We start from the raw sequence: 27,517 nt of genomic DNA on the forward strand, positions 1-27,517 counted from the left end.
TCGCACATTTTAAAAATGGTGCTAACTCCACTATTTTGTCACTAGACGGGCCTAACGTCAAAATATGAATAAGGAGATAGTTTGGCATCAATTTTGCGTAAAATGTAGCACAAATGGAGTATAAATATGCCCTTAAGTCTTATCTATAAGCATTTTGGGAAGTGCAGGGCAAGGGCATGAGAAGTTTGTCCTTTTTGTAACACCAAATGAGTCAAAAGATTTCACTGCCCAATCATAGCACATCATGCGTCATGCATCTGCAACATCAGGAAAAATTCCCAAGTCTGTCATAAGAAGGCATCCATCTTTGCTCTCCTGTTCAATTTTGCAACAAATAATGAAGTGAGTGCATCTTCCCATTGGTTCTCGATGTACCATCCTCAAGGTTAGTTTCTCAGGCTCTTTATGAATTAGACAATAGCACATCTATTGCCAAACTAACATCTGGGGCCAGATGTAACAAACATTTTGCATGGCGCAAACAGCAAAATTAGCTGTTTGCACCATGCAAAACGCGCATTGCGATGCGCATTCCCATTTTGCGAGTCGGTAACTTGGTTACCGACTCGCAAAATGGGAATGCGACTCGCAAATAGGAAGGGGTGTTCCCCTTCCTATTTGCGATTCGCATCGTGATGCAGAATTGCTTTGTGACTGCGAACGTGGTTGCAAAGCAATTCGCAGTTAGCACCCATGTGAAGTGGGTGCTAACCCATTCACAAAATGGAAGGGGTCCTCATAGGGCCCCTTCCCCTTTGTGAATGGCTCTAAAAATATTTTTTCAGATGGACCACTGCCTACTTGGAAAAAATGAAACCAAATGGTTTCATTTTCTCGAGTGTATTGCAACTCGTTTTCTTTAAGGAAAACAGGCTGCAATACAAAAAAAAAAAAAAAAGTTTTATTAAAAAAGCAGTCACAGACATGGTGGTCTGCTGTCTCCAGCAGGCCACCATCCCTGTGAGTGCAGGGAATCGCAAGGGGGTCGCAAATTGCGACCCCCTTGCGATTCGCAGATGGTGTCAGGGACACCATCCTGCATATGGGTTTGCGACTCACAAATTTCGAGTCGCAAACCCATTTCTTCCCACATCTGGCCCATAATTTGAATGAAATCTGAAAGAAATTACCCAGTAGCAAGAAGGAAAACAGCTTTCTCATGATCTATGAATCTGAGGCCTAGTAAATCAATATGACTCATCTTAATGCAAACAGCATTAAAATGGTACACTATATTCTTGTTACATAAAACACATATAACATTGAAATTGTAAATTCATCATTAATAGATCTTACTATAACTCATGTTACAGTAAATCTCAAAAGTAAAATAACTTGGTAATACATGTCAGGAGGTATGATAAAGAAATTCATTATCGTTTCAGTGAAATTTGTTACTTAAAATCATTAGGAAACATATAGAATCTAAATAAATGACTATACGTAGATTAGAATGGCTATACCCCATCACATTAAATTACTAGTCTACAGTGAATGCTCTCTAAAATAGACTTTCAGTGCACCACTTCGCATTTAACTTGTCAGAGATTCACACAATATACTATTAATCTGGTCACGTATAGGTCAACATTGTGATACAAAAGGTAACAGCCAAATCTCTGCTGCACCAGCCCTCCCCTCAGATTACGGATCAAGCCATCACATCACATTACAATCCCTCATATCAATGCAACACATCAAAATCTCTGAGGTCATAGCAGGTAAGATCTTCTGGACTGCACTAACTGCTTAATTTCACTGTAACAGATGTTTTGTCTATTCCCATGTTCAAACTCTCTTTTCTTATCCCTTTCTCTGCTCTCTTCACTTTCACTTTCATTATTTTTTATAACTTGAAGAACCAAACCCAATTAATGCACATAAGGCTATTATCAGCATAGGCTTCAACATCTTGCCAATAATTCTACTGCTCGCATTTCTAAACTACTTTCGAATGGCTGAAAAACACACTCTATGCGTTCCTGTTCTCGTGTTGCTTCTAACTCCTTCAAATCTTCTTTCAGATCAGATTGTACTTTCTCAGCACTTTAATATTATTTGGTATAAAAGTGCATCATTGTTGAACTTTGAGCATCTTGCAAACTTCGCCTTCTTTCACAAGAAGGATGTCTAAAACAAGACGAAATTGCAAAACCATTGATCTTATGGCAATCATTTCAGTACCAACTAACAAGAAGGCATCTGCTGTGTCTTTAGACAACTTATTTACAATGGGTGATAACTTCCTTATCTTCAGATCATTCAGAATCACTCCTACAGATGGAATCATAGCACCAAAAAGATCTCCTACAATCTCTGAAACACTGGCACCTCTCTTGATTCAGGCATTAGTCTTCCCATACAGGGTCATCAAAATGTTACACATGGCATGTGCCATATCATAGTTTTGACAATCTAAACCAAGCATGATTTCCACAGATTAAATAAACTCCTGGAATTTCTGGTCATGTCCATTCAATATAAATGTCCAACTACTCTGGAATTTGAATACATGTCTTCACTCACTTGGCCGTACGGATTTTGTATCTGTTTTCAACATGAGTTTATAATTGCATATTTTCCCTACAAGCTGCTAATCTAAAGTCAAGGTAGCTTGCTGCTGAATGGGCTTCTTCTTTTCCCCAATTTCATACAACTACTCCTCTCCCTGACTTTGTTTTCATTGGTATTCTTCTAGCTCAAACTTGTCATAAAAATAATGTTTCTTCTGGGATAAGAATACAGGTCAAATTGTTTCTTTGGGTATAAACTATACCAAATGTCGAGGTAGGGTCAAAGAACCCTCCAACGGTCTCTATGGCTTTTCCATTGGAAACCTTATTCAGGTGTCTCATGATGGGTAGTTTGAAAAGACAAGATCATAATTGAAATAATAATATTGAAAGCGTTCCTGCTCATACAAAAATCGAATTAAGAAAAAACATTAAATACCATAAGTCAAGGGAAGACTGTGATTATTGTAATTCCCTCACTAACTGGTGTTGCAACTGTGCACAGACATAGCAATTCCTTACATCTCTTGTACCAATATAGTCATAAAGAATTTGTAAAAAGCATTTGAAGAAGGATCTCCTCTTGCACTGTCAACTGTAACTCATTTTCATCTAGTGTATGCATGCTACTGTTATTAGGAACTTTGGAACTTTGGAACTTGGAACAGGTAAGCTCAGTACAATAAGCATTGCCATCGTCAGGATAACTATTGCAACTAATACTCCTACAGAAATGTACCTATGCTTACTATTTCTACTAGGCTCCATGAGTTTTCTAATTCCAGACCAATAAGCTAAAGTTAAAATTGCAAAAATCAAAAATGCAAATGGTGGCAACAAAAATAGAATCTGTCTCTTTCAGTTGTTTTGTTGTGAGCAGAGACAATAGTAAGAAAAATAAAACGTGTTTTCAAAGTTCTGATGTTAAATTGCAAAACATCTTTTAATTTCTACAAGGTCCATCAAATGCCTCTAATAAAAATGCAATTCAAAATCACTAATAATCACTTCCAAGATATAGGGCCTCATTTACAAGGATTGATGTATCACTGCATTGCCGCAGTGATGCATCAAAATCACTTGGGCTACATGAAGACAGAGTAGAACATCATGGATGTGCTGTATTTACAATAAAGAGCGCCATGGTGTAGTGTCCCAAGGATGCATCAGAAATACTGATGCATCTGAGGGAAGGATGCTGCAACACGCCCTCCCAAACAGTGAAGCACTGCTGAAGTTGGGCTTAGCACTAGCGCAGGGTCAGCAATATGTCAAAGTCACATAGGCGATACATCAGTTCTCACTGGCGCAAGTAGCCTTATGTGTGAGGACCATGAAATAGAGTATGACATAGTAGAAAACTCACATTTTACTCTACTACATTAGTCCTTATTGTGCAGTATGTGTGATATATTGTGTGACAATGTCATGTTAGTGAATGCAGGTATGTAGTGTAATGTAAAGTGACAAAAATGTGTTACCTACTTTATGTGTGTACTTACTTGCTGTGCTTTGGAGTACCCTTGGGTGGACTTGGGGACCCAGTCCTGCCTGGAGATGTGACAATTCTGCCATGTACCTTCCAAGGTATACACAGCATTGCATTGCATTGCTATAGTGGATGTTGACATCTCAGGCGCCATGGTCCTAGAATAGTCAAGGGGCCCTGCTACATGATTGTTAATTGGGTAGGCCTTCTACTGGTTGAAAAGATGTGATTTTATAAGTCACTATTATGTATAAAGTGACTTCAGCTGGTCTAATTCCTACTAAAAAGCCACTACATCATTTGTTATGCCTGGGTTATTGAGGGTAGGAATTGTGACGCATCCCAGGCTAAACGTGACACATGTCAAAGATGCATCACACATTTGAAAACTTGTAAATATCACTGTGTCAGTCCAAATAAGTTTTTACAAAGGAGTGCCTACTCTGCATACATTATAAACTGTGTGGGGCAGCCAGTTCCAGCACAGATATTTTTTGATAGGAGCCATCAAAAACTGATGCATTGGGCACAATGTATCATTTTGTAAATATGGGGCAAAATGGAACACACAGCCAATGCATCGAAACAATAATGCAATGGTGGCGTAAGCTCATTGTAAATATGCCCCATAATGTCTCAGTCTGCCAAGTGGCAATGTAATTTCAGACTTCAGCTCCACCACAAGAACAAATTCAAGAGTGCTCAATTGGATACGTATTGTTAAAGCAAAAGGTTGCCAACTCCTTCTCCCAATCATTTGCTACAAAATATGTCCCTTCAGGTACAGCATACGTTTGCCAAGGTACCCTCCTTTCTTTTGATCCCCAAAGTACTGTCCTTTCTCTATCATTGTCACTTTGACTAGATTCTTCAGTTTCTCCTGGAATAGTTTCTGGCACTTGTACTATGACACAGTCTGTTCACTTGGCCACTGATCTCTGGCACACCTTTTTTTGTTACAGCGCTAGGTTCTTCATCAGCATCAGAGTTTTGTGTGGTCAACCATTTTTGTCTCAACCCTCCTGTACCAACTGCTGCTGTTGAGTCATTCAGACCCCCCCTCAGTCTGAAATTGTGCTGTTTCAGCTACTTGTTCACCCCCAACAGCTTGACAAACTGCTCCATTTGTGTCACTGTAAACGTCCCTTCAGGGACAGGTGCTGTTTAGTCAAGAGGACTGGGAATTTTATGAGTATGTGCCACATGAATCAAGTTAGGGAGACTAAATCACTTCACAGATCTGGTAAGGACTCTTCCACCGAGGCTCCAAGTAGGGCTTCCTTACGTGCTTCTTTACCATGACCCAGTCACTTGGACACAGGTCATGGTCATGGCACAGCTCCTGCAGCGGCTGAACTCTAACTTCTCCAACCTGATGAGACACAGAACAAACCTCATCAGTCAGTCCTTTGCAATAATCAAGTACCTTGTTATCTGTCATGTTCACAAGCACTTTTGTAGGCACAGATGGTAATCTCATGGCATGACCCATGAGTATTTCATCTGGCAATGGTCCTATTTTCCAGTGTGGAGTACTGCACAAACTCATCAACACAAGAGGCAATGTGTTAGGCCATTTCAATGAGGAGGAGGCACAAACTTCTGCCAGTTGGAACTTCAAAGTCCCATTCAGTTTTTCCACCAATCCTGAATCTTCCAGCCTATTACTGCAGTGCAGTATTTGCTCAACTTGCAATGCCGCACACAGTTATTTCAGAACCTCACTATTAAAGTGAGTCCCTCTGTCTGACTCTAGAGAAGTCGGGAAACTGAACCTAGGTATTAACTCTCTAAGCAACAGTTTTTGCTATTGTGAGATTATTTGTCACTGTTGGGTAATCTTTAACCCAATGAGAGAAAATTCATACAGTAATCAAAATGTATCTCAGTCCATGGCACACTGGTAACTCAATAAAATCGAGCTGCAATCTGTTGAAAGGTCTTCCTTATCTTCCTATGTGACTCAGTGTAACTGCAGTACGTTTGCCTACATTCATCTGCTGACATGTGACACACAGAGCTTCTGCCATCAATCTGAGTGTAGGGTTGAACCAGGTTTGCCTAAAAATTCTCACCATAGCATCATGACCAACAAGAGCCGGACCATGGCATTGCCTTGCCATAGGTGATAACAAACTATTAGGCATCACAACTCTTCTAACACTTGAAACCCAAACATAAGTTTAATCTTTTAGTTTGACACAACCTGCTCTAATCTAACTCTGCTGTTCTTCCTCTGACACTTCTTCCTGCAATCTTTTAACTTCATCCCATGTAACAATAGATTGTAATTTGTGTCCTACTTGACATAACTATTGCCAAGAGTAACATAATCAATGGCTTTGGGGTGCACAGAACACTTCACAAATGCAATTTGGGCAGATAACTGTAATGCATTTAATAAATTGTAAACCTTTTGTCCATTACATATTGGGGATCAAGAAGAGGTTATAAAACCTCTCTGGGACCATAACTGTCTGAAGTCATGCACAACACCAAAGGCAGAATGACTATTGGTGAAAATGATCACCTTCTTCGGTTCAGAAACATAGCAGGCTCTTGTAAGAGTAACTAGTTCAGCTATGTGGGCAGAACAGACTCATTAAAGCCAGGAAGCTTCAATCACACCTGAGTCAGTAAAAACTGCATAGGCATCTCCCGGGGTTCGATCATGGTTCTCAAAAATGAGCCATCAACAAATCACATCATCAGGTTCGGGAAGTGGATTAGCTTGAATAGCAGGTATTGGTTTGGTGCATAGCTTAGTGACATATAGACAGCCATACCCCCAATTTCATCAACACAATCATTTACATTTTTGCCATAAACAGTTAGTGGTAAAATGGTTGCTGGGTTTAAAGAAAAACATATTTTTAGGGAAATTTTGGGAGCAGCTAAAAATGTTTGCTCTTAATGGGTAAGCCTGGAACTATTTAGGTGCTGGGTCTTGGTAAGGGTGAACTACATTTCTGTGGAATGGGGCACAAAAACATTCAAAGGATGACCTATAACAATGTTTTTGCATTACTCAATGCTGATACTGGCAGCAGCAACGTCTTTAAGACAGCCGGACAACCCTGAAGCCGCAGGAACAAGATTGGCAGAAAAATATGCCACTGGCCTATTTGTGGTTCCATGCAACTCAGTCAAAACTGATGGAACACATGCCTCCTTCTAACAGCAGTACAAAGTAAAACATATATTGTAATCAGGCATTCTTAGAGCAGGGTCACCTACCAGATGCCATCAATACTGTCTATGCTACATGATGCCTTAATGCAGACCCAGCCTTTGCGTCCCCATGGATTCTGATCTAGAGACCTCATTCCAAGGTAACTAGGGTTGTTTTTTTTTCTTATGGACATGGTACTGGCAGATTTTCTCTCAGCTCTTTAAACAAATATATGCAGCTGTCATCCAGTGGTACCTGATCACACACAGTCTAAATTCTCTCTCTAACCAAGAAGAAAACATGACCTTTTTTCAAACTTTTCAATGCTTTAAAGAACTTTGTTTTCAACCAATATTTCAATAATTCACAATTAGCTTTTTGGTTGCAAACAGGAAGTATGTCTGTTTCCACAATCTTCTTTCCGATGTTCCCAACCAATAGCAGCACAACACTCTGTGACAAAGTCCACCAATACCAGCGTAGCTTCACACTTACTGACTATACCAGCACAACACAGTGTGACGTAAAGCTCACTCCTTGCAGCATCTCACCTTCCTTTACAATTTCTCTCACAATCACTCTTCGTACAAACCTAATGCACAATAATGTGAGCAAAAAACAGCAACTACTATCTGCTCACTAAAGGATCAGGTAATCAAACACTTCAAAGCAGTAGGGAGATAGGCTTTCCAAATATGCTTTTATAATTATACAGCAAATGAGACTTGACCAATGGATCTCCCTCAGATTGATATAGTTCCTCCTTTGCACTCAGGATTTACAAATGCCAACCTCCCACACTAGGAATACTACTGGTACTGTTGCCAATGTCACTAGACCAGTTCCTTACACTGCAGACAATTAATTAACCAAGTGTTTTCTACAGTTATGAATTACCCCAGGATCTTAGGCCACATGTGACCTGTAAAAGCAACACAGCTTTCTTAGCAGAAAGTCACACATTTACACAAAACATTGAAAACTCTTGAAAAACACTTCACAACATCACACTTCACTGCAATCTTAAGCCATAGCCATGCAAGCGCAAACCCAATTATTACTCACACATCTACTGCAAAGGAATGATACTGGAACTCCTTTAATCTTCTTTAATCTTCTGGATGAACCATGGGATCAAACGTTTAGCTGGGTTTGGACAATTTCATAATAGTGGTAGGGAAATCCCAAACACTCTGCCTAATAATTTTTTGCCCCCTCGTGAGAGAACCCACTGCTCTGCTACCAGATTTGGTAGAGTATTTTCCGGTATGCTCTAAATCAGATTGACTTGTCTTTTCACACTAGCAAAAGGGTTGGAAAAAAAACTAATCATTACAAATCAATCAGCATTAGGTTTACAGTATGACCAATTTGGCCACACAAGGAAAAAACAAATCAGAAATAAAGTTAAGGAATTTTATTACAAACTAATTCTCAAGTTGTCACGACTTACGCGTTGCTTGAGCCTGCAGTCTGCTGAACGAGTGACGAGGTTCTTGTTCTTGAATGTTCTGCTTTGGCCCAGGTAGGGGCAACTCTTTCTGGTAGCCACGGTGCTGCTGGCGATAAGAACGCCAAGGACAGTCTGTGTCCTTCAGAAGTAGTGCCAGAGGGGAAAAAAACCCTGAAAAGGGTAAAAAAAAACTCAAAAAGGAGAATCCTGGAATAAGAGCACAAATCAATACTTAGAATACAAGACCAAAAATGAACAGGAAAAACACTGGAACAAAAGGCGTAGCAACTATCTGACGCAAGGGAGAAGGGGCGAAGACACCATCCAAACAGAAAGTGTTGCAGCGCAAGGAGGAAAGGAATCACAGCCCTTAAATACCTATAGAACAGGAAGCGACCAACAGGAAGTGCAAGGACACTATATCGGATAGGGAAAAAAATACATAGAAAGTAATGGACAAGGAACCATAGTGAGTAGGGAACCAATGCATGCTGGGAAGAGAGGGGAATAATGGGAAAAACATAAAGGGAAGAACAAATGAGGGTGACAGTAAAGAAGGACACAATAGCAGGTGAGTGGGGGAGAGGTTTATCTGTGAATGGAGGCGTGACGCGCTAAAAAGAAATGAGGCCCCATGCCCAATTTGAGGCCTCAAATACTGCAGGAGAGGCTGGGGACGCGGCTCATCTCAGCGCCACGTGCCACAGCCGAGCCGAATGTTCGGCTTGTGCCGTGCGCCCCAGCGCGACACAAGTTGATATAGATGATTCTCAAAACCAAACTATAAAGATACAATATCACTACAGGATGGTCCAAATGATGAAAGATGTTTAGGTGCACTAATATCAGGCAAACAAAAGAATCAATGAGGGCTATACAGAATAACAAGAAAAGAACGTGGTGTTCAGAGAACAAACACAGACATCTCTTCTGAACATGAAGACAATCTGAAAATCATCTAAGTTAGTCAATCAAATAAGGGAAAAGTCTTAAAGGTAACAAGTCACTAATTAACTTGTCCTGGGCTACAAAGCATGAGGACAAAAGATAAAAAGGAAAGAAAGGAACTTTTTTTTTTTTAAATGGCATTTGGGGCTAACTGAAGCTAGCTAAGGTTGGCAAAAGTAAGTAAAAAAGGGAAGTTGTCAACATCTTAGAATCTTGGCCAAGAGTCCTCTTTTTAAGTCAAGAAAAGGTTTTATCTGTAAGCATTTAGGAAAGTGTGTTGCAAGGGCAGAGAGGTATGTACCTCTCAAAGTCCATATAAAAGAGTCCTGCAAATTCAACTGGGAACAGTAAATTAAAGTCCAAAGTGAATGATGATTTGTCCATTGGTACCACCATGAGATTCAAATATCTGACTGTCCAATCATAACCCTTGATGCAACTTGCATCTGCAAAATCAGGAAAAAATCCCAAGTCTGTCATGGGAAGGCATCCATCTTTGCTCTCCTGGACAGCTTTGCAACAATTAACAAATTAGGTCCATCTTCACATTCTTTGTTTCTTGAGGTACCATATTCAAGGTACTTTCTCATGCTTTCTATGAATAAAACAGTAGCATATTTGTTGCCAAACTAACATTTCATGTGAATGAAAACTGAAAAAAATGACACATTAGCAAGAAGGAAAATAGCGTTCTTATGATCTAGAAATCTGAGGCCTAGCAAATCAATATGGCCAAACTTAAGGCAAACAGATTGGAATTGATACACTTGATTCTTGTTAAATAAACATATATAATGTTGAAATTGTAAATTCATCATTAATTAATCTTGTTATAATACATGTTGCAGTAAATTTCAAAAGTAAAATAACTTGCTAATATATGCCAGTAGATGTGATGAAGAACTAACATTTTCAACAATAGCATATAACATTTAAAACACTTTTGTAAAGAAATTCATTATCATTTCAGTGAAAACTATTACTTAACATCATTAGGAAACGTAGAATCCCAATAAATGATTATACTTAGATTAGAATGGCTATACATCTACAGTGAATGCACTCTAATATAGGCTTTTGATGCACCACTTTACAGTTAGAGATTAACACAATATAATATAAATCTGGTCACGTATAGCTCAACATTTTTACACAAAATGTAACAGCCAAATCTCTGCTGCACCACAGGCATGGTGAAGAAAGTGGAGAATTGGTGAGGAAGAGGAAAATCTAGGATGCAGAAATGAGATGGAGAGCTTCTGTACTACAGGCTATAATGAGATGAAAAAATTCCATACTACAGGTTATATTGCATTGGTTTAATGAGTTAAGCTTCTTTTCTAGTGTGCTGGTATCTGAGTATTCTCTGCTAGAACAGTGATCAGTGTTTAATGTATGGGTAAAGTTGTATGCTGTGTTCCTATTCCATGCAAGAATGCATGGGATGGACTGAGACACCACTCCCCTGTGCCTGTGCAATTTTCTAAACACCTCTGGTGTGAAAGTGGCATTCAACAATCTCCTGTTTCCCGTATGTTTGTCCATGTGCCTACAATTGAAGCCCGTCTGATAACAGCTGGTTCTGTGCAATGTGTGGTTGCTTATGAAGGCTAAATGATAATTACATGAATAAAAATGCTGCAAATAAGGGGATGTAATAATCTGTAAGGCAGTAAGAATTTGGGGATAGAGCCTGACAACTCCCTTTTTCCCCATAAACTATTACTTGTGCTTCACTTGTTTAGAGCTAAAAGTGTTTCTCAGCTGTCTTAATTAATATGGCAAAGGGTGTCTCATATCCATTAAAATCCAAGGGATAAATCACAGAAATTGATGGCAGCCCAAGACCTCAGCTCCCTCATTGTTGTATAATTAACATAACTGGTCTGAGAAGTACAATTCCAACTAAGTGTTGGCTGTACCTCAAATCTGTATGCAATAGTTCAAACTTACCAGTGTTCTATTGCATCAAAGGCTACTAACATGTCAATAAAAATAGTCTCCCTCTGTGCCATTTCCCATCTTAAACCCTGAATAACATTCACTGAATAAGGAATATTTACAAATATGTTGCTGGAGCATTTAATGCACTTTTCCCTCCTGTCATACAGATGTTATGGCCTGACTCCATTTTGTCAAAATTATGGGGGTCATTTTGACCCTGGCAGTCTTCTGTGGTGGTGCATGCTGGCGGTGGAGACCGCCATATTATAAGTGTAGCGTGTTGGCCTCTGGCAGCCCGCCACATCTCATACCACCCGGTGGTCCACAGAAGACAGCCAGCAGTATTAGGAGCCGGTGTTCCGACATGGTTTCTGCGGCAGTAGCACCGCCACGAAAACCATGGGGGAAGAGCTACCGGTGAGAGGGAATTCCTTCCCTCTCACCGGTAGATGTCTCCCCCCAGGCCCCCAGCAAGCACTAGCCCCCAACCTCACTTCAGCCACATTGCCACCCTCATAACCACATTCATACACGCATTCACAACTACATGCATACTCACACCCATCCAAACACGCATACGCACACGCATATACACTGATATGCAGATACGCACTCACTTCAACATTCAGATATGCTTACAACCACGCACACACATTCATACACACAGGCAGACACCACATACTCATACACGCACACACAGAACACCCCCCACCCCTGTCGGACGATCACTTTACCTAGTCTGGGGAGAAGGTCATCAGACGGGGAACGGGATGGGGTGTTTCCACCGCAGGCAGAGCTCCACCAGCAGGACACCGCCAGGCCATATTAAGGCCCATAATATGGTGGGCGGTGTCCTACTGCTGGGGTGGGGCTGTTGGTGGAACCACCAGAGCACCACCACCCGCCAAAACGACTACTGCTGGATTTCCACCCAAAGTGATGCTGGTGGTCTCCTGGAGCCCGAGGCTTTGGCGGTCTTCCTGGAAGACTGCCAAAGTAGTAATGAGGGCCTATGACTCCATTTTGTCGTGGGCCCATCTTAAATATGAAAACCTTTTACTGGTATTTGGACAAAATAGCAGAAAACAAATATTGTGATACAAAAATATTGTGTTAAGAATAACAAGATTTCAAATATTATCAACAGGAATAAATATTGTTTGGAGAGTTTTTAAATATTGTAAAAAATATTGATCTAGAAAATAATGTATGTAATATATATATATAGATATATATGTATATATATCTATATATATATATATATATATAAATGTAATATTGTAAGTGTTAAGTAGCAAGTAGTTTATTGAAGTGTGTTTGAATCTCTATGTTTATTCCTTATTTATTTGTGTTTTAGTAAGATTTCTTTTTTTTATTTTTTAGCAATGAAATTGTTGAAATTTGTATTTTTAATTGTATTAATGTTTATAAGTAATGGTTTTCCAATATTTTTAGTTGCATGGTATTGGGTATCTAAGAGTGTGTGGGGGGGAAATTATTAATTAATTATAAAAAGTCTACATTTTATGTTAATTATTTTATTGATATGCACATTAATATTTTATCATTTTTACATTTATAATGTAACATTAATATTTTTAAGGAAGTTATATATTTAGGAAATAAAATATAAAATAAGTGTAGTAAAGTAAATAAATGAAATATTAAAATATTTAAACATGTTTTAAATAATTAATTATATTAAGATATTGCTGTTTACAAATTTAGTTTTATGATTTATTTTTCATTTTTTTATTTTATTTTATGATTGTTAATTTTGTATTATTATTATTTTCTAGTATATGATTTCTGTTTTTAAATTTAGGAATATTAGTATATATTTAAAAATGTCATAATTATTTGTAGTAAAAAAATATTGTTATATGTTAGTGTTTGAATATAAAGATATAGGTTTGAAGATTTGGCCAGTGTGTGTTTAGAATAGAATAAACTTTAGTTTATTTTATAGGTAAAACATTGGGCGTGAGAATGGAGTACTGATTTTGTCTATAAAATGTTTAATTTGTATTATCTTGAACAAAATGTTTTAGATTGCAGGGGAAAATGTACATTTCACCTCTTTAGCATTGAATAACTTCTTCAGATAGGCTTAGATTGGAGTGGGGTCTGTAAATGTCACCACTTTAGTGTCCAACATCTTCCACCATAATGGTTAGACTGCAGTGGAATAGTAAATGTCACCCCTTGAGTGTCCCAAGTCCTCACGCAATATGATAACGTTGTAGTGGGAGTAATACATTTGCACTTTTAGAGTCCATCACCTTCCACCAATACGATTAGATTGGAGGGGGAATACTTAATGTTTACCCTTTAGTGTCCAACACCTTCTCCCATAATGGTTAAATTGGAGTGTAATAGTAAATGCCACCTCTTTGGTGTCTAAGGTCTACCCAAAATAGTTAGATTGTAGTGGGAGTAGTACATTGTGGCCTTTTATTGTTCAACACCTTCCCCCAATATGGTTAGACTGGAGTGGGAATAGTAAATGTCAACCTCTATAGTGTCCAAGAGCATCCCCAAATATGATTATATTGAAGTAGGAATAGTAATCGTTCAATGTTCAAAACCTCCTCCAAATTGGTATAGCTTAGAGTGGGCATAGTAAATGTTACCCTTTTAGTGTCTAACATCTTCCCCAAATTGGTATAGGTTGGAGTGGAGGAGTAAATGTCACCCTGTTACTGTCCAATACTGTCTCCAAATTGGTCTAGTTGGGAGTAGGGATAATATTTTTCACCCATTTAGTGCCCAACGCCATCTTCAAATTGGTGTAGATTAAATAGTAAAGTCCCAAATTTGGTGTAGGTTTGTGTCGGAATAGTAAATTACACCCTAATAGGGCCCAACACTTTCCCCAAATTGTTTTAGATTGGAGTGGGAATAGTACATATAATCCCTTTAATGCCCAACATTGTCCCCTAATTGATGTAGATTGGAGAGGGAATAGTTTTTTTTCCCCCATTTGGTGTCCAACGCCTTTTTCGTATATATGTATGGAAAAGGAATAGTAAATGTTCCTATTTTAGGGGTCTGTGGCCCCCTGCACTTGTTCTTCACCAGCCTTTTCATGGCGGTTGAGCCACCATGAAAAGGCTGGCGGAGAACAAGGTTGTAATCAGCAGGGAGTTCAGCGCATCCCTGGCTTGTTGCAAACTGCACGCCCGTCAGCCCCTCAGGATTTGAGATCCTAGCGGGGACGGTGGGAGGTTGGCAGGTCTGCCTATCAACATCATAATGTGGCGGTCAGACTGCCACAGCCACAGCGGCCTGACTGCCACCGTGAAGCTGGCAGGCTTCAAACTGCCAACCTCGTCATCTGCCCCTAATTGTCCAACACTACCCAAATTGGTTTGGATTGATTTGGGAATAGTAACTGTTACCCCTTTAATGTCCCACTCGCTCCCCAAATTGGTTTGGATTAAATTGGAAATAGTAAATCTCACTCCTTTAGTGTCCAAAACTGTCCTCAAATTTGTTTATATTGGAGTGGCAATAGTCAATATCACCCATTAAGTGTATAACACTTTCTTAAAATGTTTTATATTGAAATGTGAATGTGTGATTGTATCATTTTAGTCCAAAATGTTATGTTTTATTTTATTAGTATGTATTATAAATAGTGTGTGTTCTTTCATTTGTATTGTTGGTGTTTCGAAATATAAGAAATAAATAGTTGTAATTTTGTAAGCAATAATATAATTTATTACATTTTTACATTAATAAAGTATACCATTTTTCTCATGTTTTTTGCTTTCAAGGTTTTTTTTTTAATATGTAGTTTTACAAATGAAACCATATCTACATTCCAACTTAAAATGCACATTTATATAGTTAAAAAAATAAAACATTAATAATGATTTTTATTATTAAATAAAATAGAAATTATATTTAAATTCTATTGTATATTGTACATTTATCACTTGTTTCATGGTGTAATTATTTTTCAAAATTTTCTACATTGTTTTATATACATATTTTCAACCTGAATTTGTTCGGTATATATTAAATAATTATTATATATTTAGCATGTTTCATATATTTTTTTATGTTTCACATCTTTAATAATTATGTATATTTTTAAAACATTTTGTCAACATTTTTACATTATTTCCCACTTATTCTGTATGGGAAGCTAGTCTTTATTTTTAGTTTCATTTAGCGGCTATTAATTTAACTGATACCCTCTATTTTTTATTTTATTTGTGTTATGTGTGGCTTATTTTGCTAGAACCAGGGCGTGGTAAACTTCTGCTGTTCATCTGCACAGGTAAGTTCTTTTGTAGGGTTTTTGAGAGGAAGGGTCTTAGGGAGGGGGTCTAGAAGGTAGCTGTAGCATTGTTTTTGAGCTTATTGTATACTTATAGCAGTGTTTTTCACTAGTCAATAGTTTTGAGCTAACTACACAGTTTTAGTAATGTATCATTAGGCTATGTTAAATTGTGTTGTGTTACTTACATTTTGACGATCAAGCCGACGGCCTCTCCACGTGTCATATTACAATGTTTCCACTGGTTTGACGGACAGAAACATCATGTTATGATGTTTCTGCTGGTCAGCCCGGCGGATAGAGAACAGCAGCAATGGCCTCAGATCCCTTAGGAAGCCGATGCCAATGTCGTCTCATACCAGCACCCTTGGAGTGCACACTGTCTCCAAGGGTGTTTGCAGGGGAACCCATGCACTGCCCACAACAAATCCATGGACAGTGTAGGGGCCCCCCTGTGGCCCACAGCACTGGCTTTCTGTCAGTCTTCCTAAAGCAGTGCAACCACCATGGACAGACTGCAGAAAGTGGACTCTAGAGCAGCATGGCGTTGCTGAACTCGGCACCATCCTGGCTGACCACAACTCCGATTGCTGTCATCCCATCTTGAACTATGATCCTGACGGCAGCGGCTGTCTTCTGGCGCTCTGACCATTAGGATCATAACCTGGCAGTCAGACCGCCAGGAGTGCAACGGTCCTACCACCACTGCAAATTCAGCAGTCTCAAGACCACCAAAATCGTAATTATGCCCTAAGTATGATGTATATGTATTTTTTAGATTGTACTGTGTGAGTGAGTTTTCTTATTTCCTTTAGTTTTTTTGTCTATGAACATGATGTGTTGGAATGTTTTTTTTTCTAAAGGAAATCAATTTTGGTTTATAATAAACCAATACATTTTACTTTGATTGTCTTTATATTGGATTGCCCAGAGAATTTCTTTTTTTAAAGCACCTTTTCAGGTTTTGTTATGGTTTCTAGATCATTTGGATTGCTTTGAGTGATCTTTATTGAATTTGTCTTATTTTTGATTATTGGTTTCATTTTTGTCATAGTATTTTTGGACTTTGATAGGTTGCCATTTATTTTATAATATGTGATTGGCTATTATTTCTCAATAATCTACTCCTTTTTTATTTATAAAGAGTTTGACTTTAAATTGTAGCATCTTGCACATCTTTTTGCCTTGTTTGTTTACTAAGTTTTGGGGCAATTAGGTGAACAGATTTCCCCATTCGTAGTTGTTGGTTGTTTGGCTCTTGTTGTTTTGCTTTTATAAATTTAAATAGTATAGTTGGGGTTCTGCCTAGTGTGAATTGGAATGCACTGTGTTGTTTATTTTGGATTCTTGTGCCAAGGTGCTGTCCTGGCATTCCACCATGGTATTTGGCATTGGGTTGGCATCTGTGTCCGGAGTGATGCAGTCTGTCAACCCAAGCATCTTCGAAATAGTCCATTAGAGGGCTTTATTTTGTGTTCATTTTGTTGGTAGCATGCACTTTCCATTAGTAAATTGTAGTGATTGTCTACCTCTTTGACAGGGACATAGACTAGTTTTATCATTTTTTTTATTCAAAGGTAAATAGTCCATTTGTGTAATTTTCAACACTTGGGGGCTCATTCTGAGTTTGGCGGTCTGTGCACCCCTGTGTCAGCGGTCCGCCCACCATCCAATTGGTGGTCCAACCACTGCATTATGAGACATGCGGGCCTTTGGAGCAAAAGACCGCAGTGGTTCTGCTGGCACTGCCAGGCAGCACTAACAGTCGTGTTCATGAGGCAGGACAAACAGGCCGACTGAGCCTGTGTTTCCTACGGACACATTATGAGGTTAAATACCACTATTGTGACCATGGCAGTCCAATCACCATGTCCCAGCAGGCAGACATGGAGAGTATAAAGGAGCAACTCACCTGCAGGCAGTGTTACATGTCCTGTGCCACCCTGGGGCCCATCACACACGTCCTGCCGCTGCTTATCGAGGGAGCCCAAAATCCACACTGCTGAGGAGACAACCAACTATAAGAAGACACACCTACCTGTGCCATTGTGTTCAGCAACAGATCTTTGTGCTATCATCCACATGATATGGGGGCCATTCTACAGGCACTAAGTACACGTGTCATTGTGTCAACAGTTGGAGTCACTCACACAGCAGGACATATTTAGATGTCTGCACATCTTAGGCACAGGGACTGTAAAGTGTACACAACATTCTGTCATACAACACCAACATCACAGCAATATCACATCTACCAAAGCAACTGACACCCTCACATTGCACACATGCCCTGGATAGTTGTCAGATTCAACACACATATGTAAGGATGTGTCATAGAACACAAACACCACTCCTGATAAACAACCCTGTTATAGTCCCACATATCATCTGCACTGCAACACAAGGAAGAACAATGGGACACACAATAGTCAGAGAGACAAATATCCGAAGCTCACTATGCAAACAATACCTGCACAATAGGGATAGGGGCATCGGGAACACTCAGGGAAGGATCCTGCACTGGAACACATATCACTTTGCACAAGCCCCTAAAAGAACATTTGCAAAGGCACTAGCCCTACATGTATCTCGTGGACAAGCAATACTGAAGCCAAGTGACATGCCTATCTGTAGAACTTGGAGGTGCAAGTCAAGAATGCACATAAAAGTGCAACTGCATGGGACATACATTTAGATGATGTAGCTGCAAGGTACATACAGCAAAATGGACATATGCACAGTCAAATGCAAAGAAAGGTAGCACAATTTAACTCCCTCCATCTCTGCACAAAGAAAACTCAAGCTGCCACATATGAGGCCAATATATAATCCATATCAGGGGGTCAAGTCTAACAACATACACACTGACATTGGACGACACTAGATGAAATGCTTATCATACCAAACAGAACACATTGCATTGACACCCCAATTGCATTAACAAACACATATCCATACAGTCAACATCTACCCCTGTCCTGGGTCACACCAGCGCTGCCCAAAAATTCAGATTTTCATAATACCAGCAAATGGATCAGTAATCAGGCTGAAACACACACAACTATAGGCATACAACACAAGTTACTCAGGAACAACATAAATGTAGAAAAGGAATTGCAGGACAAATGTGTACCCCCCCCAAAACAAAACAATTTCAGTTTATTAAAGGCAGAATAATGAGAATCCAAGGCCATTAGCCAGTCCATGTTAAAGTCTCTGCACAGTTCTGGGCTCACAATTGAATCCTGTCACTGCCAGAGAATTTCCACAGGAGGGGATATCAAGTGGGCAGGCAGGCACCTCTGGGATCATCCTCGGGGGTCGTATTTGGGACAGATGGGATTGGTATTGGGAGGGGTGGACTGGTTCTTAGGAAGGTGGGCTTCTTCTTGGGAGGAGAAGTATGGGTGCTTGCAGGGGGGCAGGTGTGACAGGGAGGACTTGGTTGTGGTTTGTGTGTCTGTAGGAGTGGTGTCAGTATACATGATGGATGTTGTGGATATTTGTGTGTCTGTTGGTGTGGTATTTGTGGGTATGATGGGTGTTGTAGATGTGTCACTGACTATTGTGATGGTGCCTGTGGGTATGCTTGATGTGGTGTGTGGGTCAGTGGGGTAGTGGGTGTGTCTGCTGAATTGTGACTGATGTTATGTTTGTGGGTGTATGGTGAGTGCCTGTGTGATGGTGTGTCTTGTGGTGTTTGTGCTTGTGTGTGTTGAGCTGGGCACATGCAGATGTGTCTGTGTGCTTGAGATAGGTAGGGGATTGGCGGATTTGGATTGGGATGAGGGAGGTGGAGGGAGGAAGGAATGTGGGCAGCGCTGGCTGCCATCAATGAGAAGGCCAGAGCCTGAAAAGATCTCTGTAGGCCAGAATGGCACTATAAATGGCTTCCAGGAAACATTGGTCTGCTGAAGTTGGCTGGCCAACCCCTGGATGGTATTCACAATGGCAGTCTGACCCACAGAGTCTTTCCTCAGGAGGTCCATAGCCTCCTCACTCAGGGCAGCAGGAGTAACAGGGGCTGGGGTGAAGGCACATGCAGCAAAGAGAGGCCCACCTTCTTGGGTGAACAGGAATGGCCGAATGGGTGGGGAGCAAAAGAGTGGTGGCAATAGAACTGGGGTGGTGGACAAAATCCTGATGGGCCCTCCACCACTAGGAAGTGGCCACTGGAAGTTGAATCTAATGATGAAGATGTAGATCCGGTCTCCTCCGTGGCACTCCCCTCACCGTCTGGGGTACGGGGTCCCTCCATGCTGCTGGTGTCTTGACAGGAGGTACTGTGGCCAGATGTTTCCCCAATTGGTTATGCACTGTCTTCTTTGTTTGCCTGGGCTGATGTTGAAAGTACAAAGAGAAAAAGGGTCACCACATGTTTCAGATCACACTTGAACAACAACTCACCAAAGTGGCCCCTACATGTACCATACCATATGCCTACCTGCCGTCTGAACTGTCAACAGTTGCTCACAGTAAAGTCAGGATCTCAGGCAATTACAATTACATGGCTGATATTGTGCTATCACAGTAACCATTAACCAAGTAGGAGATCACATCACCTTCAATGCTTTGCCTCATGGAGCATACCTCAGTTATCTGTTGTCATACAATACTAGCCCAATATCAACTTAAGTCCCACACATCCCACACAAGGTCATACAGAGATGTATTTGTCACATACACAATAACACAGCAATGTGGAATGATGCTCCCAGAACATGTCATGTTGCTGACAACAGTGCAGTAACCTTTCACTTGAGTAACAATGAATGAGCTGGCATGGTGGGTACAGAAAGTGTATTCCTTGTGCATGTGTAGACATGTGGTATAACACATAAAGACTCATGCCACTTCAGGGGGAGGGTTCTGTGGTATGTACCTGTCCACAGAACAGAACACTCCTTTAGTCATATGTGTCTATCCTACAAGATTGCATCCAAAATACAAAGGTATAAAATGTACAATTTCTGCTATGTGACCAAGATACTGACTCACGAAATCATGGCCTCCCAGAACCCAACACACTGCACTGTGGGATTGACATTAGTGCAAAAAGCCTGTACAGGACAAATATGACTTCTGTGAAGGTGACAACAGAGCTGTGGGAGTAAGAGACCTGTCATGAGTCTAAGACACACATTGGTAATGAGGCAAAATGCACATATGGACTATTCTGGGATGTACCTCAGTACCCATTCCTAATGTAGTCAATGGACTTAGGGATTCAGAGCAGGTTTTGCCACTTGAGCATAGTATTGTCCAATGACAGGATCTGCTGGTGTACATGGAGTGGGCACTGTGCCACAGTTGCATATCAACAGTGACTCTCCCTCAGCCTGTACTAGGTCCCATACTGGGAGATACAACTGACAGGCCCTGGTATCTGCAGGCTGAACATATAGAACCTACATAACACTCACATTTCCATCACTTCCATGCACAACAATACGTCATGTGGCCATAAGCAATTTGACATATGTTTTTGTGGCAACCTGAAGGGTAGAGTGAGTCAGGATGTGGATTCCAGACAACAGTTTGTCAAGGCTAGATGTAGGTTGAAAGATCTGTGGTACTATAAACATTGCTTACAAGATCCTCAAATTACTCATACAAGATGCATACAAAGCTCATGCTGTAATGCACATAAAGGTTGTTCAACATTTACAACAATCATGAAGAAGGAGATGTCTTTGGGTGGCAGTAATGTCTCTTTAACTAGTTATATGCATCCAACACAAGGAGGATCTAGGACCTCAAAAACCTGACACAACACAAAGTGACTGAACTCAATATATACTACTGGCCACAAATACCTGCACAATGCCCATCATATTGATGCCACACGGACTACAACAACAGGACCACAAGAAGTCCTACTGACACATAGGGGCACACTGAAGCCTGTGAGGAGGGAAAAGATGGTGCTGAACAGAATGAATTGTGTCTCTGCGAATTTAACTTGTTCCTCCTGTAAGCCATACATAGGTAGGACTTCATCAACAAGCCTCTCCAGCTCCTCTGGAAAGAAGGCAGGGGCCCTATTACCTGCTGGATGTGGCATTATTGCTCCCAGAGGTGGCACACAGCAGCTCAGGTAGTGGAGGTGTGCTGGCAGCAGTGACAGGAGTGCAGTAAGTGGATGTGCACAGCATGGCAGTCACATCTGCCACGTATGCAGTCATCACCACCTACCGACACAGCTTTTGGGCCGCAACCACCACAGGCAGCAACGTTAGCCTATGGCGGTGTCCACCGTGGTTGGAACCGCCTACTGCCCTGACAAATTCCACTGGCAGTTGTGGGCAGTTCCTAATGTCCAGTGGAGTAGGTCAGGCATCAGCCATTTTGTTAGCTTTAAATAATATAATTTGTTTTGTGAACTGCATCACAACTACAATACATGTGTTGTGGCATAGCAAACATTCTTATTCTGTCTAGATATGTGTATCCTTCTACATAACCACCAGTGAAGTTGCCAGCTGTGATGTGTACTGGGTGTCATGTCTATCCAGAAAGGAACGCTTTGTCACATGATAATATTGACATGCATAATGTATGTTGCTGTGGACACACTGACTAATATTACAAATCATATCTTGTCACACATAGATGCCCTGGGAGATGGAGGATGCGGCAACCTCCTATCTACCATCAACTGCCAGACCTTCAGACCATGGAGCAGCTGCATATAATTCTGTTGTAGCACCAGAATAGGCAAACAATAGTGGACGTATGCCATCAGTTGGAGCCAGATCTGATGCCAGATATTAGTTATCCAACCTGCATACCACCCATTGTATAAGTCATGTCAGTTTTGCACTTCCTGGCCAAAGGATCCTTCTAACATACAGTGACCCTATCTGCTGGTATGTCCCAACCTATGTGCCATCTGGTGATGCAGGATTTCCTCTCAGCAATGTTGAAACACATTGACAGCTATGTCAGGTTCCTTTGACGTGAGGATTTAGCCAATGTGAAGGCTGAATTTTATGGTTTTGGCTACCTCACACAAGTGGTGGGGGCCATTGATGGCACGAATGTTGGTGTGGTGCCACTGCAGGCCACTGAACAAATCTATCAGAACAAAAAGAACTTCCATTCCATCAATGTGCAAGTTGTGTGTTTGGCAGATCTCTACATATCACTTGTCTGTGCCTGTGTTCCAGGATCAGCCCATGATTCCTTCATAATGCAGAACAACACCACACCACATCTGATGTCACAGCTGCGCCCAGAGAGAGCCTGGCTGGTTGGTAAGTCAAGTCTATCCTTATTCTGTGTGTGCAATGTCAGGTGTTACAATCATGAAGTAAGTGACTCATTGTTGCACTTATGCCCCATTCCTTAACAGGAGACGCTGCATATCCAAACCATCCTTGGTTGTTGATACCGGTGAGGACTCTAACTACACCAGGCAAAGTCAATTTCAATGAGGCTCATGGGAGACCACGGCGGCCAGTGGAGCAGGCTTTTGGGCTCTTGAATGTCAGATTCTGCTGTCTGGATAAGACTCGTGAAGCCCTTATCTACTCACCCAGTAAAGTGTCAGATCACTGTGACATGCTGCATTCTCTTCAACATTGCCTTGCAGCAGAATATCCCGTACATCACAGAAACGGGGGAGTCTGCATTGTCAGTGGGTGAGAATCATGAAATGCCAAATGAAGATGAAGAGCAAGTGGTGAAGAGGAAGAAGCTGACTTGTGGGAAGATCTCATCCACAGCTACTTCTCATGAGTGTAAGCATGTCATGTGATGTCCTGACTGTGACCCTACAATGAACTGTGGTTGTGAGAATGTATGGAGTTGAGTGTTTTGGAAACATCTAAGGAGTTGATATTCTGCAGTATTCAGCCAAAGGCTGCTTTTGACACATTCCCACCTTGATAATGTCAATTTGTTCATGTCAGTTTCCTCGCAATATCCAGTTGCTTGCTACGTGACTTGTATCATAGGTATAGTTTCAAGCCTATACTCCTTGTTTTATTTGTTGTACAGGTACATTCACCATGACATCTTTGTGTAGGAATTTCACAGTTGTGACATTGGCAGGTATCTGATGCAGTTCCGACATACAAAGTGGACATAAGTTGTTCCAGGTAATGTAGGTCACAGAGTTTGGATGTATGAGATCTGTTCCAAGACAGTTTGCACAGTGGTTGGGTGGAGGCACAGAAGTGGACATTTCACTTGTTTGGTATATTGTGGTGGGCCTGATGCATCAAGTGTGTCATCATGTGGTCAAACAATATGTAGTCCTAGCTTTCAACCAGGTCATTTTTCCTTCAAATTGACTAAACACTCTTTTTGTATGACCTGTATATAGAGCTGTAGGTGTTGTTCATCATTCAGGCCACAGTGCCTGTGCCACAACACTGACATATGTTTCTGTCATACCTCCAGATGCATGAGAACTGCATTAGGATGTCCCTGTGATCAGGGGCTGTTGTACTGCTATCTGTCTGTATCTTGAATTATGTGATGCAGGATTACTTTGGTTTAGTATGTGATTAGACTCAAGCTTCTGTCATCAACCACTTTATTGTTTGCCTATTCTACAGGACAAGGTCTGGCAAATCCCTTTCTTCTTTGGTCTGGGGGTCTGTACCTGTAAATATGTTCACTTACTCAGTATGAGTCACTCATTCTGTCTGTGTGTGTGTCTGGGGTTGGCCTGGGCGCAGGCGGTGTGCTGGCCGGGGTTGAGAGCAAGGAGCTCTGTGGAGGAGTAGTGGCTCTTGGGGGGGCCGGAGGAGCCTGGACAAGGGGGACGGGTGCTGGGCGTAGTCCGGGTGCAGACGGGTGCAGACGGGCTTGCCTCTAGCACGGCAGCGGCCGCCATTAAGAAGGGGAGGTGGGAGGGAGGAGCAGCTGGGAGGTGGGAGGAAGTAGCCAATGGGGGCGTGAGGGGTGGGGCCGCAGGGGACGCAGCAGCAGGCTCAGAACAAACCGGCAAGAGCCAGCAAGCAGAACGGGCGCAATCAGAGGAAGGGTGGGTGAGGGGGGCGGACCGCAGGGGCCGCAGCGGCATGCTCAGAATAAACCAGCAAGAGCCAACAAGCAGAACGGGCACAATGAGAGCAAGGGGGCGTGAGGGGGGCGGGCCGTAGGTGATACAGCGGCAGGCTCAGAACAAACCAGCAAGAGCGTGCAAGCAGAACAGCACAATCAGAGCAAGGGTGTGTGAGGGGGGCGGGCCGCAGGGGGCGCAGTGGCAGGCTCAGAACAAAGCGGCAAGAGCCAGCAAGCAGAATGGGCACAATCAGAGCAATACGAAGCAGAGCAGAAAATGGGCACAGGTAAAGTCCAAAACAGTGTGTAAAACAAAAGACAAATTGCAGGAAACAAAATACGAATTGGAGAACAGATTTAAATGCATTATAGAAATATCTCCAGCCCATGCCGAAAGTTCTACCAATATGGTTCTAGCAAATTATTTTGCCTTGTTGTCAATTAAAGATACCAAATGGAACCTTGCAGGATTATTCTTGTTTCTTTCTTTATAAATTGATGATATTATAGAACCGTTCCAAGAGGTGGGAATGTTGTTACTGCAGGTACTGCAATTAATAAATTGTGAAAATCCAAATGATTGGGTCCTCCTCAAACATTGTAGGGGGGTCTCCCATTTGGGCCAGGGCCCCTTCTCATCATCCCTTGGAAATGTGTCTTTTACAAGCTCCTTCATAGATGGAAATTTTGCTGCTTCGCATTCTGCATTGCTGTAGGTTGAACGTTGGAAGCCATCAGTATGATGGCTGCTGCCCCCTTTACTCCATTTGACTAGGTTACCTGTAGTACATTCTTTGCCCACTTGGATAATATCTAGAACATCTTCAGCAGAGGAGTGGTTATTTTGACAACTCACATAAATATTGCGCCTAAATTGATTCTGGAATGTTCAAGTTTAACACTTTAATTGAGAGCCCGTTCATATAATTCACCATCTGCCAAAAGGAGATTAATTTATTCTTAATGTCCCACAGCAGTTTTGCCCAAATGGAGTTTTGTTCCTTGCCGATTCTCACTTTAATTGTTTTAGATATCTCTTTGGATCCCTGAGGGCAGTTTGTGTCACTGTATTATTTGGAGCTCTCCTGAAAAACCTCACAAGTTTGTTTATTCATTTTTCAGTTTGCGCAATAAAGTAAACTGGAAGTGATTGTGACCATTCATCTGCTTTTTGGGGTTTAATCAGCTTTGCATATCTTCTTGAAAACAGTGCGTAATTCGAGACAGTAGTTTCCGGAGTGCTGCACAGTCACTTAACTGTCAACACTGGACATTATGACAACCAGACACATAGTGGCACTGTTTCTCAATTTTTTTTGATGAGCACAACAACAGTTGTCTAATAATTCTATATACATTAAAAATGACTAATATCTTCCACCCAAGCTATGAAAATAACTTGGGTGGCAGGTAGTATTTATTTTTAGTTCATAAATAGTCTATATTGTCATTAGTAGTGCAATAAGTGGTACAAGCTTCAGTGGTCTCCTCTTAAGGGCCCTGGCACTTATTTCTTTACAAATGCAGTACTGCCTGAAAGAAAACAGATAAAGGCCCTCTTTAGGAGTTTGGTGGTCCAAGGACCGCCATGTTTGTGGTCCGACCAGCAACAGGCTGGCAGAGAAGACCACCAAAATATGACATTGGTGGTGATGCAAACAGTAGCCCACCAAAGCACCCCGGCCCTGCCAGTGTGATCAGACCATCACGGTTGAATGGGGTCACCACCAGTCTGGCAGAGACCATGTTTCCGCCGGACACATTACGAGGTTGTAAACCACCAAGATTTAAACCGCAATCGGACCACCATGGAACACCAGGCAGAGTTGTACAGTATAAAAGGAGACACTCACCTACAGGAAGCCATACTCGTCCAGAGCCACCATGGAACTACAACTAGACGTCACCCTGCTGCTCCTAATTACAAAAATACAACTGAATCATCGCCGACGAGGAAGACAACAACCGTAAGTACACACAGTCACCTGTTACATTTGTAAAATGTATATATTTTAAATGTTACATAACATACCATATGGAGGGGTGTGCAAGAGCTATACTCACACGTAATAATAGTGACACACACACATAGAGCAACAAATACACCCACACATACACAGCACGCTCACTGCAGCCAGCACACACACACCAGATGTCAATACCACACATGGCAACAAGGCACATGCCCAGCCTCACAAATTCACATATAACATACTAACTCATACCAACAACATTTCAACCACACAAATATAAGCACATGTCAAACACTCACAGCCGACACTGGCCATGGACTCCACAAACATATACGACACAATATACAACCATCTGTGATGACACACACACAATTACACCATCATGCAACCTGGCAATCGACATACACCTCACACACACAGTACACCAAACCTATCATGCCATGCACAATACATGCAGACTCAAACAGTCTAATCACACAAAGCCACACAGCACTACATCAAACACATATCAATACTAACACAACACATCACCATGACAACAACATATCAGCTACATACACATACCCATCACACTAAAAACACACTCTATTCCTGGGGGATAAAAGCACTGCACACAACTCACAGACTGCTTAGACAATACCGGAAGCATCAAGCAGCACACACACACACACACAAATAATGGCAAACAACAAATGTCAGTCAATAACAACTGAAAACTAGGA

This window comes from Pleurodeles waltl, chromosome 5 (assembly GCF_031143425.1).
Source record: "Pleurodeles waltl isolate 20211129_DDA chromosome 5, aPleWal1.hap1.20221129, whole genome shotgun sequence".
In the NCBI taxonomy this organism is placed as follows: Eukaryota; Metazoa; Chordata; class Amphibia; order Caudata; family Salamandridae; genus Pleurodeles; species Pleurodeles waltl.